Source organism: Camelus dromedarius, chromosome 6, assembly GCF_036321535.1.
Source record: "Camelus dromedarius isolate mCamDro1 chromosome 6, mCamDro1.pat, whole genome shotgun sequence".
Taxonomy (NCBI): Eukaryota; Metazoa; Chordata; class Mammalia; order Artiodactyla; family Camelidae; genus Camelus; species Camelus dromedarius.
The window spans coordinates 13691605-13710232 of NC_087441.1; the positions used below are offsets into that span (position 1 = coordinate 13691605).

General features: G+C 43.2%; 1 long non-coding RNA gene across 2 annotated transcripts; it reads right to left on the bottom strand.

Annotated features, from left to right (window-relative positions):
* Positions 1-417: 417 nt before the first annotated feature.
* On the bottom strand, positions 418-17882 carry LOC116154444 (uncharacterized). Of its 2 annotated transcripts, XR_004138376.2 has the most exons (4): positions 5129-17882; positions 3161-3379; positions 1776-1894; positions 418-1045 (listed from the first exon to the last, which is right to left on the bottom strand). It is a non-coding gene; the product is annotated as an uncharacterized LOC116154444 (long non-coding RNA). The 2 variants fall into 2 exon arrangements; XR_010381214.1 differs by lacking the exon at positions 5129-17882 and having other exon boundaries at positions 3161-4625.
* Positions 17883-18628: the final 746 nt, after the last annotated feature.

The window sequence follows — 18628 nt, forward strand, 5'->3', positions numbered from 1 at the left end:
TCAATTAATTTTAGCTATTATTATTGTTTAAAAAAATTTTTTAAACCTCAGCTGGACCCTCACAATGTCCATCATGGCCCTATCTTTCCCAGTAACTGCATCCCTGCCTCTTTCTAGTCCTAAAGAAGAGAAGCATTTTAAATCTACTTCTCTTCCCCTACAAAAATTTTTATTACATTCTTCTTCCAGGTCAGTGGGAGAAACTTTTGTTTTTAGTAATACTTTCCAGAATAAGATAAAACTGCTTCAAGGTGGTGATTTTTCGTCTCTAACACTGATGGTCATACTGTTCCCGGAGAGTAGGTTCTTGTCTCACACAGGAAAGAATTCAAGAGCTTAAGTTTATTTAGCGAGATACACACTCCATAGGCAGATCCGATCTGGGCCATCTCAAAAGGTGAGGAGAGAGATGGAGAGGTGTCGGGGGTTTAGTTTAAAGTAAAAGTGGTTACACACTCCACAGACAGAGTGTGAGCCCCACCCTTTTTTGCCCTTTTATGGTCAGCCTAGGAACTGTCATGGCACCTGCGGCTGTGCCATGAGGCTCAGGTCCCCTGGAAATCGGATCGTCTGCCATCTTGTCCTGAACAGTTTGCCCTGTTCTCAACGGCTGGGTCATTCCTTCCGTGATTGTGCCCTGCCCCCTTCCCTCCTGTCTCAACACCTCTCCTTTACGACAAGAAAAAACGAAAAGTGATTTCTGGACGTGCCTCTTGGTAGGTGCTGTATTATTTTCCTGTGGCCCCTGCAACAAATGATACACTTGGTGGTTTAAAACAACAGGAATTTATTCTCTCATGGTTCTAGAGACCAGAAGAAGCCTGAAAGCGAGTTGTTGGTGGGGCCATGCTCCCTCCAAAGATCCCTCCTGCTGGTGGATCTCAGCACTCTGTGGCTGTGGCAGCACAACTTCCATCTCTGCTTCCTTCTTCACGTGGCCTTGTCCTCTGTGTGTATCTCTCTGTCTTCTCCCCTTCTGTCTCCTAGGAGGACAGCTATCATTGGATTTAGGGCCAACTCTTTTTTGGACTTGCAGAATTTTTATCTATGGAGACGGGAGTGATGACACAGTTGGTCAATGCCACTGAAAAAAGAAATTTATTACTTACAGTTTCCCAAGAGAAAGGGGCTCCATGCCACACAGGGCCACATGGGGAGCACCAGATTGGTCAGGAGGCAGTAGCAGGAATGGAAAGCAGGAGAGGAAATTCTAGGCCCCAGTCTTCACTGGAGTTTCCGCAGCAAAGGCAGGGCAGGGTAAACCTTTTAGGACTGGCGACTTTGAATAATTCTCATAGGCTTTGGGTTAGAGGGGTGGGTCTCTAGTTGCCTGGCACCTGGCCCCAGCATGTTTTAGGGCAGGGGAAATATGGCTTAGTGTGTGAGAGTAAAATAAGGAGGTGGTGGGGGCTGTAGACTCAGGATTGGTTGGTTTGCTTATGAAAAGTGTGCCCCTGAGCAACCTTCTTTATTATCTTTAGGAGTTAGCTTCTGCTAGGAGAAGGACAGTCTCTCCTGGGTCTGTAAGGCCTCCAAAAGCCAGATTATCAATAGGGCAGAAAATAAGAAAATACAGTTAATATCATTGGCCCTGTGATGAGTGGTTGCCAAATGGACAGATGGAACTGTTAATCCAGGATGATGTCATGTCAAGATCCTTAACCCATCTGCAAAGACCCCTTTTGCAAATAAGATCACATGCACAGGTCTGGGTAAACATGTCTTTTCAACCCCCTACCAAGCATCCTACTAAACAAAGTTTCTTAGTTACTTACCCGTTCCCACTCTCCTGGGTCACCACCTTGTCACTTCTTGACTGGTCTGTCATAAACCCAGTCTTCCTGCCTCGTCTGCTCTCCTAGTGCATCCTCAGGGCAGCATCAAGATGAGCTTTCTAAAATGTAATACCAGTCACTCCTCTGCTTCTAAAAAGTGGGACCACGTTAGCACTATAATTCTGAATGTTACAGGAAATAAGTTGTAAAGGAAACATTTACAAGCTTTCAAACTACAGAGCACTGGCTCCAATTTGTAGATTAGAGCGATTTAAATGCATTCTTCTGGGTGATGGCTGTGTATAATCTCCCACTCAGACCCCGGAATTAATGAATTAATATCGCATGCTCCAGCCTCTACCCAGCTCTTTTCTCTAACTGGATGCAAATTAAATATATATATATTTAGTAAAGTGAATTTAGAAACTTCATAATCCTTCAGAGGAAACAAACTTCCAAATGTTCACTATGGCCAACTGCTTCCCCTAGACCTCAGCATGAGATAATTTTCTTAAGATTTCCACACTTCATCATAAACTTAGAACAAAGAGCATGAGCTAGCACAGGATAAAGAAATGCATAGCCCAGGCCCAAACCCAATCCGCTTGAGATCATGCAAACCTGCTTTATTTCAACAAATGCAAAAAATCAAGTCAAAATGAGCATTATTTTTTAAAGACAAATATATTCATATATATATATGAATCCTCAAGCATGCATTGGGACTCACTTGCTAAACCACTCATATTTCCAAAATCACTACTCAGACCCAATGACTCATGAGTCTTTGCTATTGAAAAGCAAATAGTATTTTTTAAAAATATAATTGCATCTCTGAAGCTCAGACAATAAAGGTTTAAGACTTGAATCAGAAAGTCTCAAAGTGATCACCAAGTTGAAACTTTCTCATTGGTCCTGTTCAAGGCAGCCCAGACAGACACCTGGGCATGTGCCACTGTGGGGGAAAGGACTGAGCTCTTCATAGAGCAACATTATTGCTTGGTTTTTGCTCTGATTCACTAAGTCTCTTGAGATAGTAAGTGATAGAAATTTAACTCAAATGGGTGTAAAGTAAAGAATTTTATTGGCTCAGAGATGGAACAGCTTTAGTCCTGGTTGAGTCCAGGCTGTCATCAGAATATGGTCCCTTTCTCTGTCTTTAACTCTCCTTTCTCTTCTGTTGGCTTCATTCTCAAGATGTCCATCTCTAGGTGGTACCCTGGCAGCTCCAGGCTTACTTCCAACTGACTCAGCAACCTCAGTGGAAAAACTAGTACTTTATTCCTTCAAAAATCCCTCTACCCAGAGCCCTAGGATTGGCTTTCACGTGAGGTTCTGTAGAGACCAGGTAATGATATTCAGGCTTATTTGTAATGAATATGTACCATCGCGCTTCAGGGACTGATTTGCATCTCGTGTACCCCAGCACTAGTCTGATGGTCAGCATGCTGTGAAGGTCAGTCACTTCCAAAGGGACCAAGAACGCCCCTTCCCTCCTCACTGCTTTAGGCTTGGCCTTTACTGAAATCCCTGTCCCAGCAGTGTGACGTCTCTGACAGGCTGCCGAAGTAAACTGTGCCACTTCCAGCTTTGTTTTCTCAGCCCTGGAAAGGAAAAGTCACAGATATTTACTTATTGAGTACAATTTGTCTGTGTTTTGAAAGCTCAGAAATGTGTTTTTTAGGTCTCCTCGCTTGGCATTAAAACACCCAGTGTATCATTATATACATGAACCCCTATGTCACCCCCACTCACAGTAGGATCGCCACATTCACTGGGTGCAAAGATCTGTGCTTAGGACTGAGTCATTAACACAATCCTGTCTTCATTCTCAAAGGCTTATTGGAGAAATTTAAGATAGGATATTTGAATTGAAAGGGACGTCCAAAGCCATCTTCTTTCCTGTTGGTTGACTGAATCCTTTCCTACCATTTCTTGAAGATGCTCAGTCAGCTCTGCTTAAGCATTTATTTCCCCTGTGAAGAAAGTCTCTCATTAGAGATCCCCAGCCCCGTTCATTGTGGAAAAGTTTGTATCATCAGCACGTTCTCTCCCATATTGATCTAAAGTTGCTCTCTCCCTAACTCCCGCCTCTTCACAAAGCAGCAGAGCAAGTTTTGAGCAACTCTTTGTGCCTCTTAGTAATAGATCAGAGTGTGCACTTCAAACGATTTCTTGAGTGTCTCTTTACAAGTCAAAAGCTCATCATCTTTATTTCAGATCAGTAACAAGGCACATTTCTGGAATGTGTGTATGGTTTCGGTATAAACAGTCCCCAAACTCATGTATCAACCTGACAAAGTGTAGACTCGAGAGTTTGTTTCAAGAAGAAAAACAAGCCAGCTATGATACAAAGGATCGCCAGCCTATAAATTGTGCTGAGGTGTGTTTATATAACTAGATTTGAGTTTAAATAAAGCAATCGAAGAGTAAACGAAACTACCAGTCAGAGTTATAAAAGCAGCCTCAGCAGAATTGGTTGAAAAGACAGGTTACACTTGCCTTGAATGTGCACATAAGTGAACACAGATTCCGAAGCAGATGGCCAGAACATCAGGACACTGTTTCCAGAGGGTAAGTGTCTTCATTATCATTCTCATCTTGAGAAACCCAAGTTCAAAGAGAAGAGTGACTGCCTCAAGTCAGATGGCGCCTTCATTGCAGGGGCTGGAGTACCCATCACCACTCGGACCTAATTTGGGTGTCAACTGCCAGCTGATTCGTATGACCCTGTGGATTCAGGCCAGCACCCCAAAGCTATTTCCCGTCTCATAGCACAAGCTCACCTGGGGGTGCCTGTACTCCCTGTAAATTGTCATCAGATTTTTAGAGATGTCTGTGACATGTCCCTGCCCCTCCCCCGACCCGATGGACCCCTAGAACTGCTGAATCATAGTTCAGCCAGCAGTCAAAGTTTCTAGAGAGCCAGGGACATAATTTGCTCAGTGATTTTGGCTTATGCTAAGGGTAAGCAAAGTCAGAAAAGGAGGACACAGGGAACTTGAGTAATGAATTCAAGTACTACACTAAAAACAAATCCAAGAAGAAGCTGTAGGAGGAAGTTTGTGGGGTTTATAAGCAAAATCAATGTTTTATAAAATTTCATTGCCATGTGATAAGTAGATATAATTTTAAGGCAAGCTGCTTTATGTTATATGTGGATGATTACAAATACAAAACTATATATCAAAGGTAAGTCTTTAAGACCTGTAACCTATTAATAGTAGATGCTGAAATTATTTGGGGTCTTTGCTGAATTTAAAACTAGAGAGGAGCAAACTGGACCAATGGTATAGGCTGGCGGCTCAGAGATGTAGATAAATGTCACTGTCCAGATTCCTGACGTGTCTCACCTGGACCACTTTAGTGAGCTCCCAATTGGTCTCCCTTTCTCTAATCCATCCTCTCCAGGGCCATGAGGGCAATCTTTGCTGCAGATACTCCCGTGGTCCCTCAGTGTCCCTGGAATAAAGAGCACACTTTCAATGTGTCCTTTAGGACTCTCTGTCATCTGGCTCTAATGTACCTTCCTAACCCTATCTCCTACCATGTCACCAGACACCGAATGTTCCAACTTTGTCTGTTAGGATCCACCTAAGACTTTCTTGTACATGAAATGTTTGCACCATGGAGCATTTTCCTACAGAAATCAGCTTTAAAGCAGAATTCTGTAAGGGTAGGTTGTATTTTTCCAAAGATGGCCACACCTACACACATATCCCTCTCTAAATGCTCTTCTTCCTGTGTGGCTGATGTCCATCCCATTGAGATGTGAGTCTATGTTCTTTCCACTTCGGTCTGGGTGGGGGCTTGTGACCACCTTGATCAATGGAGTATGGTGGAAGCAAACCTGTGTGATTTCCAGATTAGATCATAGTAAGGACACAGCTTCTCCTGGTTCTCTCTTTGGGGATGCTTGCCCTTGGATCCCAGCTGCCACACTGTGAGGAGGCCCAGGCTGCATGGAGAAGCCATGTGTGGAAGTTCTAACCAATGTCCCAGTCAAGCCCTCAGCTGACAGCCAGCATCAATTTTCACACGTGAGAGTCAACGAGCCCTCAGATGATTCCAGCTTTCACACTGCAAGCCTTCCAGCTGAGGCCCCAGTCCTTGTGGAGCAGAGACAAAACTGTATTCCCTCTGTGACCCACATGCCTGGCCTACAGAAACTATGAGAAACAATAAATAATAACTTGCTTTAAGTCACTAAGGTTTGGGTTAATTTGTTATGTGGCCATAACTAACTCATATAGTGCTACTTACTGGGTTTTACTCACACCAGGTAACAGATTTTGGTTATTGGTAGTTAGTATCTAATGCTAAAATCTCTACATAAAAGTATCACCAACGGCGTTTTAAATTATGGACTTTATAGGAAAAAAAAGAGAATATTTGAATCCCAAGAAATGAGGGGGGGGTGTGTGTGTGTATGTGTGTGTGTTTAGTATCTTAAGAGCAAATAAATATACCAGAATACAAACACTGGTCAGTGGAGCTCCCCCTCACTGAGTGCTGGAGAGCAGCCTTAGTCACTGGGGTGCTGAGGAGCAAGTCATGGTTGGGTTGAGATGCCTGTTATTAGCACCTGAGTTGCTCCTCTATGGTGTCCTATGTGATTCTTTCTCTGGGTTGTTTGTTGTGGCTTTGGTTGCTTCCTGTTTAAGGATCTTCTTACTGTTTTCAGATCTGTCCCCATGTCTGCAAGGATGATTGCTCAACTTGGCTTCAACTTCCTAAGCTTCGTATGTCCGTTGATTTAGACAGTGCTTTTCCCTGTTAGAGATCTGACTCACTCTTAATGTCTACACAGCGTCACTGCACGGATGTTCCAATGATTTGTTGTTGTTGTTGTTATCTAATTCCTAGGTTGATTTTCAATGATTTTAGTCAACAAATGCATGCAAATACTCCATGGTTTTGCAATATCCCGCAAGCAGCCAATGCTCATTTGTACTGTTGCTGCCTTTTCTTGCTTTGTTTTCCTGTTTCTCTGGCTGAGGGTCACTGGCAACACACGGACATGCCCGAAGTGCTTCTCGCCAAGAGCCCTAATTAATGCTGTGGTTGAGGGGGACAAAACAAATCATGGTTAAAACAGACTTAAAGAATATTTGGTTTTTTAAAATAGTCTTAAGCACTTATTTTTTTACATTAAAAAATTTTTATTTTTTTATTGAAGTGTAGTTGATTTATATTAGTTTCAGGTGTACAGCAAAAGCGATTCAGTTATACATATATATATTTTCAGATTCTTTTCCATTATAGTTTATTACAAGAAACTGAACATAGTTCCCTATGCTCTACAGTAGGTCCTTGTTAAAACAGACGTAGAGAATATTTGAAGGCCAGTGAATCTTCATTGCTTAGCTGGGAGTTAGCTGGTGTCTGCTTCAGAGCCCGGATTCTCAGGCAACCAACTCTTGATTGGATTAGTTGTGGAGAACAGGAGGAAGCATAATCTAAAAGTAATGCTGGAATAAGGGTGTATCTAATTTGGGGAGCTTTCAATTGGTTTAGGGCAAAATAATGAAACTTACTGTGAAGACCTGACTTTGCAGGAGCCAGCAGGCTGGCCAGCTTGCCTGTCCCGCTTCCTGCCTGTGCTCTCAGCCCTCCATCCCCCAGGAGACGGCAGCATTTTCGCGAGAGGAATAAGAAAGCACAGCAAAACCAGCTCCTGGCTGGATGTAGGTCTTATTTTCTGGCTAATGGTTTTTCCAGGGAGAGAGATTCATGGTGGGTTGGCTCTGACGTCTGTCCTGCTGCAGGACTGAACAGCAGCTGAGAGCCTGGGCTCAGGGGTCCCATGGACCTAAGCCCCAATCCCTCTCCTCCCACTTGCTTGCTGAAAGTGGACAAGTCACTGTAACTTCTAAGCCTCTGATTCCTCTCTGTCAGATGAGGATAATTATACCAGCCTCATGGGATCTTTGTGAGGATTAAATGAGGTCATGCGGATAAAATGTGTAGCAGAAAGCCTGGTACATGGCACACTTTCAATAAATGCTAATCCTTGACCATCAGGGCTGTAAGCAGACAATTCTTTTCAAACTTCTCCTGTTATACATGTGAGGCAGCTGAAGACCGGAAAGGTGAAATGACCTGTTCAAGGTCACATAACTAGTTAGAGTAGAATCTAGTCATCAGAACCAGAGCTTGCCTAAGCCGCAGAGATAAAATGGATAAAAACAAGGAGATAAATTTGTATTCAATGAATGAAAAGGTTTGTAGGTGTCTAGTAATAAAAGCACTTAAAATTTTTTTAATTGAAGTATAGTTAGTTACAATGTGCCAGTTTCTGGTGTACAGCATAATGTCGCAGTGATGCATATATATACACATATTTGTTTTCATATTCTTTTTCATTAAAGGTTATTAAAAGATTTTGAATACAGAAAAATGGATTTTGATGTGGCAAAATATACGTAACATGAAATTTACTACTTCACTCCGTTTTAAGTGTACAGTTCTGTCGTATGAAATATAATCAAACTGTCCAACATTCACCACCTTCCACCTCCAGAACTTCTTCCATCTTCCCAAACTGAAAGTCTATAGCCATTAAACAACCGTTAATGTACTTTTGAATCAGAAACAAACAACTTTGCATTGAGAAAATGAACTTCCAGGGTATCCTAACATACAGTTATGACTTAAAAATCTCACAAGTTCTCTTCTACACCTTCAGCTGTTAGTAGAACACCGCATTATTTTGGGTCACTTTTAGTTAGGAATTCTTCGTTCATTCTGGGGCTGTGGGAGCTTTCTGTTTCCTGCTCTCTGTCCCTGGGGGCTGGAGAGGGGCCCCTAGACTCTCCCGGGCTCCAATCTTTACAGTGTGTGTTCTCACTTACAGCCACTCCCTGTCCCCACAAGCCCCCGCCCCCAACAAATTTCCAAGATTCTTCAGGCACTGTGGTCCCTTATATGAAGTGTTCTGTACTGATGCCAAAGTGGTGGTGATTAAGGGGAGCAAAAAATGTGCTCTCTCTTCCCAGGAAAGGGCTGAGTGCTACACAACACAGAGAGGAAAATACCAGCCTCCAACCAGCAACAGCAACTCACACGGAGGAGAGCAATCAGGACACCATGACCTCCAAGCTGTCAACTCTGTTATCTTTACATCTCGAATCCAAACTCCTGCCCGCTGGGCTCCTGGGAAACCAAAGCTGCGAAGGCTGAGGAGTCTGTTTATGACGGGAGAGCTGTTGTTCCCCTGCCCCAGGCTCCCTCCTCTCCCTGGAATAGTTTCCTATCAGGCCTGACACCTTCAAAGTGGATGTTAATCCCCAGACCAACTCAGTGGCCATTTCAGACACCTGCCTGTATGTCACTGGGGTCTGGAGTGGGAAGGTTGTTTAGAGGCTGGAGGGCTAAGGGAAACAGAAGGTCCGGGTGCCTGAACTGGTGATGCACCCCAGGAGCATAAACCAACACAGTGCCAGTGATCAGAGCAAACAGAATTATAAAAGCAAAAGACACTGTATCCATTTGCCCACAGCTGTGCTTCACAGCTGCTGGGACCAGAGGCTTCCCCGGAATCAGGCTGAAGACTCCTGAGAATGACTCCCCAAGTTGCCACCAGCAGGCTCAGATGGTGGAATGTTCAGGAAAGCTTCATGCCCTTTCTTAACTTCCAGGACTGAGTTTCGTCACACGCCTTTGAGCCATGCTGTATGGTTCCTCTCCTCGGAATGATCAGTGCTTCTTAATCATTTTCCCTCTTTTAATCTCAATCAATTTAAAAAAAACCCCTAAGTTCTGTCAATTGAATAAAAATAAGAATAATAGCTTAACTATGAGCACTTACTTTGTGCCAGCACGGTACTAAGCTCATAACACTTACAACACATTTTATCCTTACAACAACCCCATGAAATAATTAATGTCGTTATCATATGAAGTGGAAACTCAGGCTTTGGGAGGACAGGTGACTGGCTGGGTCACACAGGCAGGAAGCGGAGAGCTGGCGACAAGGCTGGGCTGCTGTGGCTCAGCCTCTGCTCCCAGACAGTGCATGCTGGTCACATGCTGGCTAAGTTTTAAAGACATCGAAAACTGGAGTTTTATGCTGGGAATAAATGTCACTACAGAGATTTTAAATACAAGCCAATAATATTTATAATTGATCCAGTAGCCAAAAACTTCATACTAATAAAAAGCCTGATTTAAAAAATTTTTTGTGCTAAAATATACATACCACTGATTACTTGAACCATTTTAAAGTGTACAATTCAATGATAATAATTACATGCATAGTATTCCGTAACTGTCCCCACTATCTCATTCCAAACATTTTCATCACCCAAATAGAAACTCTGTACCAATTAAGTAACAGCCTCCAGTCCCTGTTAACCTTCAACCCACTTTTTGTCTCTGTGGATTTGCCTCTTCTAGCAATTTCATACAAAAGGAATCATACACTATGTGTCCTATTATGTCTGGCTTATTTCCCTCGGCATGTTGTTTTCAAGGTCCATCTATGTTGTAGCGTGTGTCAGAATGTCATGCATTTGTATGTATGTGCCACATTTGGTTTACCCATTCATTTGTTGACGGATACTTGGATTGCTTCCACCCTTTGGCTATTGTGGACAATGCTGCTATGAACTTGGTGTATATATTTGAGTCCTTGTTTTCAATTCTTTGGGCATATACCTAGGAATGGAATGGCTGAGTCATATGATAATTCTATATTTAACTTTATGAGGAATTCTTTTTTGCTGTGGAAATAAACAAGTTTAAAAAGAGAGATTCTCTGCAATTGCATGGATTAAATTTCATTGCTTTGATAAGAAACCAAACAAAACCATCCCATTTGTGGTTTAGAATGGCAAGAATATTCTTGACAATGTATTTTTAATTTGATAACACAGAGTTAAGAAATAATTGGATTGTTACAAAAACTGTATTTAAAATTCAGCCTTATTAGAGTGACTCTGTGGTTATATTCCAAAGATAGAGTCTCTGTTCTTAAGATGATGTTTGAAAGACAGGCTGGAAAAACTGGCCCCGTCTTCCATCAGCAGTTTTGTAGGGCAACACTGAGCCTGGGGAGGAGACTTTAAACCTGGGAGGCCAGGGGTCTGGCCGAAAGAGGGTACTGTTCCAGGCAGGTAGAACCCGAAGGAAGGAGGAGGCGCTTCTGAGACACTGGCTTAGGTGGAGACCGGTGGGGAGCAGGAACACTGATTTCTGCCTGAAGTTACTCCTTGGCCACTCAAAGTCTGCACATGAATCAGAGAAGAGGCAGTTTGGAGCTGCAGGTGATCTGGAGTTTGAGAAAGCAGAGTTGTTATGAAAACCCTGGGTCCCACTGCTGAAGGTCACTAAGAGTAATCTGGGTGAAACCAGGATGGCTGATGGCTCCTCAAATTCCTCTGTTTCCTTTGAAATATCACGGTAGAGCTTTGTTCTTTTGCTCAGTTCAAAGCATTTTTACTGCTTGCAATGACTCAGCGTGTGGGTGGGGGGAATGGGTCTCTGGGGAGCCAGGCTGAGTGCGGCAGGGACACAGCTGAAATCATGGCCATTCTGATGCTTCACTGTCTGGGGGAACAGCCCCCACCAGGTCATGTTCAAATAGAAATACCCTCAACAAATGGGTAAATATGTGATATTGGATTAAATTCACTCATAAAGCATCCCAGTGAGTGTGTTTTCTCTCCAGTCTTTTTCTAAGGGCGCCTTGGGTGGCAGAGGAGGACGAGATTGTTCTGGAGTGGCTGCCTCAGGGGAAGGGGATTTCCCTGGGAACCCAGGCCTGGCCCTCAAGTTGGTCCTTGTCTGTGGGCTTTGTGTCTAAGAGGTGAGGTCTCAAGGGGCAGGTAGGACTCCTTCCTTGGGGGTCTGCTCCACGTGTGGTGTTTTTCTGCCCTCGGAGGTCCTGGTGGCACGTGTACTCCCAGCTCCTGGCAACCTCTGGTGGGTTTCACAGAGCTCCCTCCAACTCCTCTTTCCCATGGTTCAGACTCCAGCATGTTACTGGATTCTACCCCTCAGGCTTGCAAGTCTCAACCTAGATACAGTACAGTTGACCCTTGAGCACTGTGGCGGGGGTTAAGGGCGCTAACCTTCTGTGCTGTCATAATTCCTGCGTAACTTACAGCCAGCGCTTCACATATGTGGTTCTTCCATGTCTGATTCTTCATCCATGGATTCAACCAACCCCCAATCAAGTAGTACTATAGTATTTGCTATGGAAAAAGATCCACATATAAGTGGACTCGCACAATTCAGACCCGTGTTGTTCAAGGGTCAACTGTTTTTAAGCAGATGGAGGAAGTCTTTAAGGAAATGACTTTTTTTTTTTTTTTTTAAGTGGCGGTACTGGGGATTGAACCCAGGACCTTGTGCATGCTAAGCATGTGCTCTACCGCTGTACACTCACCCTCCTAAATGTCTTATTCCTTTAACCTTGTACATTATTTATCCTGCATTACTGTTGACTATGGATGTGCTTCAGCTAATGTGAGGTGTGAGTGTACCCATCCTTCACTGACACTTCCTGTTAACCTTCAGGGCAAGCCTCAGGCGCACCTTCCCCGACAGCACCTGGCTCAGGGATTCTCTCTTTGTCCCCTTTCCTCCTGCCATCTTTGGCAGCTGTACTGTCCCTGTTAATAATGAATTGGTTGATTCATTCATTCGATGAAAAAATTATTGAACAGTTACTACTGTTGGCCACTAAGCAATGTTAAAGTAAAATATGGAATGAAGACAAGATTTGACTATTTCCTGAGCAGACAAAATTGTTAAGCCATGTAAGTGAAGCCTAATTTAGATTATTTAGTGACATTAGCTTGAGTCACTTCTTGTAAATGCCTTTGAAAATCATAAGTGAAAGTTACACTGTTTTCCAAAATTGGCGTAAGAAAACCACTTTTAACCAATGCCCTATCATTAGGAAAAACTTCATTATTGTAACCAATCATTGTAAAGAATACACAGTCTCTGAATTTTCACTATGTAAGTTGTCCTGTAACATAGACCTCTGAGCTTCATTCCAATGTTGGTTTTAAAGCACCCAGTTTGAGAACTGTTCTTATGTGCACAATAAACTCTTGCTATTACTATTTTGTTGATCTGATGTTTTTTCATTTAGTGGTTTCTGGATTTTTGACAGCAGGAATAGAAATAATGCTATCAGTAATAATGATAAGGAATCATCCATCTGTCGCACATTACATTTCCGTAGCATGCTTGCCTACTTGTGCCGGGGGAAGTCCTTACTCATCCTGGCTGCGTCTGCCTACAGCCAGGGGTCAGAGCCGAGTGTACGATAAGTACATAACCCTGAAAAATGTTTCTTAAGTTTAATCGAATACTGGATAAAAGATGCTGTTCATCTCCAGGGACACTGATTCAGAGACAATTCCATAAGACAACAGAATTTTAAACACGATTATCCTAAAAACATCTGGGTGGAAATGATACCGACTTTACCATTAATCTCTCTGTTTTGATACCATAACTCAGGTCTCGGACCAGGGTCAGCACCTGGGATGTCTACTCGGTGTTTGTGTGGAATTTGTAGTTTTGCACAAATGTTGACCCCCCCCTACACATCCATCCTTGGCATGGGGGTGGGACTTGGTCACACGGTGGGGAGAAATCTTTGCCTCCTAGGACACTTGCCCCCTTGGGTCACACTGAGATGGAAGCCCTGGTCTGGAGAGGTTGCTGACCGTGAAAGACAGGGCACCAGCTCTGTGGTAAAGTTACTGTCTTCTCACACAAGTAGGAGACAGCCTCTCTGCAACTTATGTAGATTGACCCTGGCCTTCACTTGCTTATTTCCTGTGCCTGTTGTTACCTGGGTTGCTGTGAGGCTTCCTCTAGACTCTTCCTTATCCTCCCCACCAGGCTGGTCTCCATCACTCTCAGTCCTCACCTGGCAGTTGACCTGGCTCCGTCTGGGAACTGCCAGCAACTGTCAGGTGTCTGTATGGAGGAGGGACATTTGCTTAAAGCTCTGTTCCTGCTTCAGTATCTGCTAAGAACTGAACTTCTCGTGCTGGATTTCTCCTTTAGGAATGATCAATACTGCCAGCTAATTTTGGGCTTTAATTCTCAGGTTGCCTGCTGACTTCATTCGTGTTTGAACACAGTTTCTCTGTCATTTACCTCCACGTGTTTGCTTCGGACCACACTCTGGTGGTGACCCAGAGCCTTCTGCGGGGACAGCATCACATTTTTCTACTCTTAAAACCTGCATGTTCTAACTAGCTACTTTGAACTCTATTTTTTTTTAAATAGGGGAGCCCCAAGCCTTTTGCCGTTTAACACATTCTTGCTCCCAAATTGCTAGCCATTACAGGAGAGTGTTGTTTCTAAGAAAATTTTTACCCCTAGCTCACTCTGCAGATTAGGGGGCCAGTCCTGGGGTGGAATGCTGCAGATGGAATGTATTTCCTTGCGCTGTGTCCCAAGGTTCCAGGAGGACCTCAAACATCTCCTATCGAGCGGACTTTCTTTCTCTTTTTTTTTTCCTGTTGGCTGGGGCTCCATCTGTCATTTTTGCCTCGCTTAGCTCAGACTTGTCAGAAACCAGAACCCACTGCTCATCTGTACTTCCCTGCACGAGTTTAGCTTCTTAGCCCCTACCACTCCCCCTTCCTCTCTGCCAAGTCCCAGCCCTCCTCTTCTTGGAACCAGCTCCCATCTTGCTGGCTATTTCCAGTTTAGTCCCAACTCACTCATCACTCCAGAACTATGGCCTCCCACCTTCCTTGGCTTCCCTCCACCCTAATTATTCAGCACTTAAGTGGATTTTTCTGTTCATCTGTAGTTTGTTGTGGATGTTTGTTTCTGTCACTTCTGTTTATACATATTTACAGTTAGCTCAATTATCTGTTCTAATGGCGAATAGGTGGCATGAATAATTTAAAAATAATTTACATTTGGCTTTGGAGTGCCTTTCTGCACTCACATTTGAGTCTAGGGATGCCTGATATTCTGGGAATTCACGTTTCAAACTCAGTAATGAAGCCGCAGTATAAAATGCCTTGGAAAGAGTGGGGGCGTTATTCAGCACCTTCTCCCCTGGCCCTTGAAACATCCTTTGGCTCCCAGCTCCATGATGAAGTTGGAAAGCATCACTTCTCATATAGTTGGCTTGATCTGGCCCCGGGAGAGCCTCTCCAGTCCCTTCGGGCTGTCTGTCTCAGCTGTTTGTCTGGTACATGTTGTCTCTATCAAGGGGGAAGGGAATCAGAAGGCTGGCTTGGAGGAACATTATTAGGCCTCTTGTAATTATCTGGGGAAGAAAAATTCCTTAGTTGTTAAGATTTTGCCAAGTGAACATTCATTCAATATGTCTGCTCATCAGGGCACGCACAAATGTAAGCGGTCTGACTGCTTTGAAAAATTGTCTCTGCAATCCTTATTATAAAATACGTAAGCAACATGATGTATGATTGAACATATTAACTGGCTTTAAGCTAGCAGGGTCCTTTCACGTAAACAGAGATGCCCACACAGGGTTGAGTAAACAGATGACATTCATGGTAGTGAGCCTGGGCAAAGGTTTGCGGCCCTGACCACACCACAAGAAATATTTAAGTTTAGCGGATTTGTTACATAAACACTCTAACCTCAGACTCAGTCTGGGCAATTACATCGCTCTTCTCTGAGCTCTGCCCTGCCAAAAGGGACGAGGCATGGGTTGTTTTCAAGACAAACCTGCCTTGAGTCTCACTGCAATCGTGGGATGAAATACGATTGACAACCTATTTGAAAGTTTGTATTTTCAAAGCATTTCAGGAGACTTAAATGCAAACCCAAGGTGCTAGAAAGGAGAGCCTTACCACTGAGTGTGATTTTATGACAACAAACTCAAAAGCATGGGTATAAACTCCCCCAGGCAGACGGGTGGAAAGCCACACCCCATGGATGACCCCTCCTACCAGGACCCTCGCAGTGGCTTCATTTCACTGGCACCCCTCCCCAACCTTGATCATCCTGGTTAATCCATAGAGCCTTGAGTGAGACCTTGCCTGGGTAGACACCCAACTCAACCCATCCTGGATTATTAGACACGATTCTGGAATGAGGGATCCTGAACTTGACTGGCCTCATACATTTCTTTGTTGTCCACTGACCCATCCTAATAGGTCTGTGGCTGCTGAGATGCTTTAAGGATTAAACTTGGGAGGCTAGGGAGCCTGGAGAAGCCACAGCTGAGGAAGGGAGGGAGAAATACCCTAAAAAAAAAAATTCAATTCCTTAGCCATGAAGGGGTAGCAGGAATTGAGAGCGCTGTAACCGTGATGCATAACATGCAGGTGGGGCCACAGCAGGCCAGGAGAGGGGCTGCTATGAACGTTTATTCAGCCTTTTAAAAAATCTTTGTCTAGCATCTTCTATGTGTTAAGCATTATGCTAGGCACAATGGTGATACAAAAGTGGAGTTGAGGTTGATTCTTCTTTTATTTTTATTTTTTATGTATTTAAAAAAATTTGTTGGAGTGGAGGTAATTAGGCTTATTAATTTTTTAATGGCGGTACTGGGGATTGAACCCAGGACCTCGTGCATGCTAGGCAGGCACTCTACCACTGAGCTGTACCTCAGCCCCAGTTAATTCTGGTTTTGTTTTTTTAGCCCCAGTTAATTCTTGAACGTAGGATAGAGGAGAATAATTTAGTGAATTGTTAAAATACAGATTCTCTGGATCCATTACAGAGTCAAATTTACTAGGTCTCGGTGGAGATGGGAAGCTGCGTGTTTAATAAGAATCTCAGGTAATTCTAATGCAGGTGGTCCTGAGACCAGCTCAAACAATGACAAAATCACGGTTCTAAAACCTATCAGTAAAGCTCTCCTGAATGCTTGGGAGCTGGCTATTAATTGCCCAGAGAGGATTTCTTTGCTCAGCTAGCTCACATGGATTTAGCTTAACTTGAATACACTGGCCATCGTCAGTCATGGTGCTGCTCCATGACGTGTCTGTGGTAGCCTCAGACTCAGGAAAGCCATGCTGGGTTAGGTGGCCACACTTCAGACCCGGGGAGGATGCCTGCCCCAGAGCTTAGGCAGCACAAAGGGAGAGCATTAGATTATCTAGGAAGACAACACATACTGATGAGGCTGAGATCAGAGGAAGGTGGTAGGGTGAGGAATTTCATTCTCTTTTGTCTCATGATGAAAGCTCAACTACATGGCCCTACTCCATTTTTGTGAAGTACTTTCCCCATCCTTTTCGGTTCATGACATCCACCTTCTGTCCTAGAATCAACCGTCTTACTGAGACCTGAAGGAAGGCCCGGCAGTCATCACTAAGAATGGTTCTTTGGACAATCCCCTGAATCTATGGTTGTTTTCACTCAAGTTCAGAACATTGTGCAACTTTAGATAGCATCCCACAAACAGCTGCCAAGGAGGGGGACCCTGGCCTTTCAGGAGGGGACATGGCTGTTTAGCTCTTTCTCATCTCCAGTGACTGATCGTGTCTGCCCAGGTCTATGGACACTGGCTTGCTCTCAGGAAATATACGGCTCTAGCAGAAATCTTGCCCATCTCTTGATGGATAAGAGCTTGAAACCAAATCAAATCTTCTGATTTGAGCTGACCAATATAGCTCAATCTAAAAATGAATGCCTTCCTTTAAGAGTTGTTCTCTTCTCCAAAGAATACATGCAGATAGCCAACAGGTACATGAGAAGACGCTTAACATCGCTAATTATCAAAGAAATGCAAATCAAAACCACAGTGAGGTATCACTTCACACTGGTCAGAATGGCCATCATTAGAAAGTCCACAAACAATAAATACTGAAGAGGATGTTGAGAAAATCTCTTAACACTGTTGGTGGGAATGCAGTTTGGTGAAGCCAATATGGAGAACAGTATGGAGATTCCATAGAAAACTGAAAATAGGAGTTACCATATGATCCAGCAATATCATCCCTGGGCATATATCCTGAAAAGACCTAATTCAAAAAAATAGATGCACCCCAATGTTCGTAGCACTATTACAATAGCCAAGACATGGAAGTAACCTAAATGTCCATCGACAGATGAGTGGATACATGCATACATATATATTCTATATATATATACATACACACATATTCCATATATATATATATATACTTAGCCATAAAAAAGAATGAAATAATGCTATTTGCAGCAACATGGATGGACTTAGAGATGATCATATTAAATGAAGTAAGTCAGAGAAAGACAAATATCATGATATCACTTGTATGTGGAATCTAAAAAATGATCAAATGAACTTATTTACAAAACAGAAATAGAGTCACATAGAAAACAAACTTATGGTTACCAAAGGGGAAAGGGGGTGGGGAGGGATAAACTAGGAGTCTGGCATTTGCAGATACAAACTACTATATATAAAATAGATAAAGAACAAGGTCCTAATGTATAGCACAGGGATCTATACTCAATAGCTTATAATTACCTATAATGAAAAAGAATATATATATATGTATAACTGAATCACTATGCTGTACACCAGAAACTAACACAATGTTGCAAATTAACTATACTTCAATAAAAGAGATTTAAAAAAAAAAAAGAGTTGTTCTCAAAGTGTGACATGGAATCTGTGGGTAATTCACCTGGGACATGTTGTAGGCCATGAAATCTGCCCCATGATTTCTGAAACTTTTGGTATTTATGTATCTTAGTAGTTTTCACGACATGAACTATAATCTTTTGCTTACAAAATCCTCCCTTGGTGTACCTTCCGACACCAACTAGATGACCTGTGACGCAATTCAATTCTGATGTTCACTTTGCAGAATTAGCCTTGACCCCTCAGATTAAAGAGCAGGGTCTCCACCCAACAAGACTGCACCCACTTGAAACACCAGCCACACATGGGATGACAC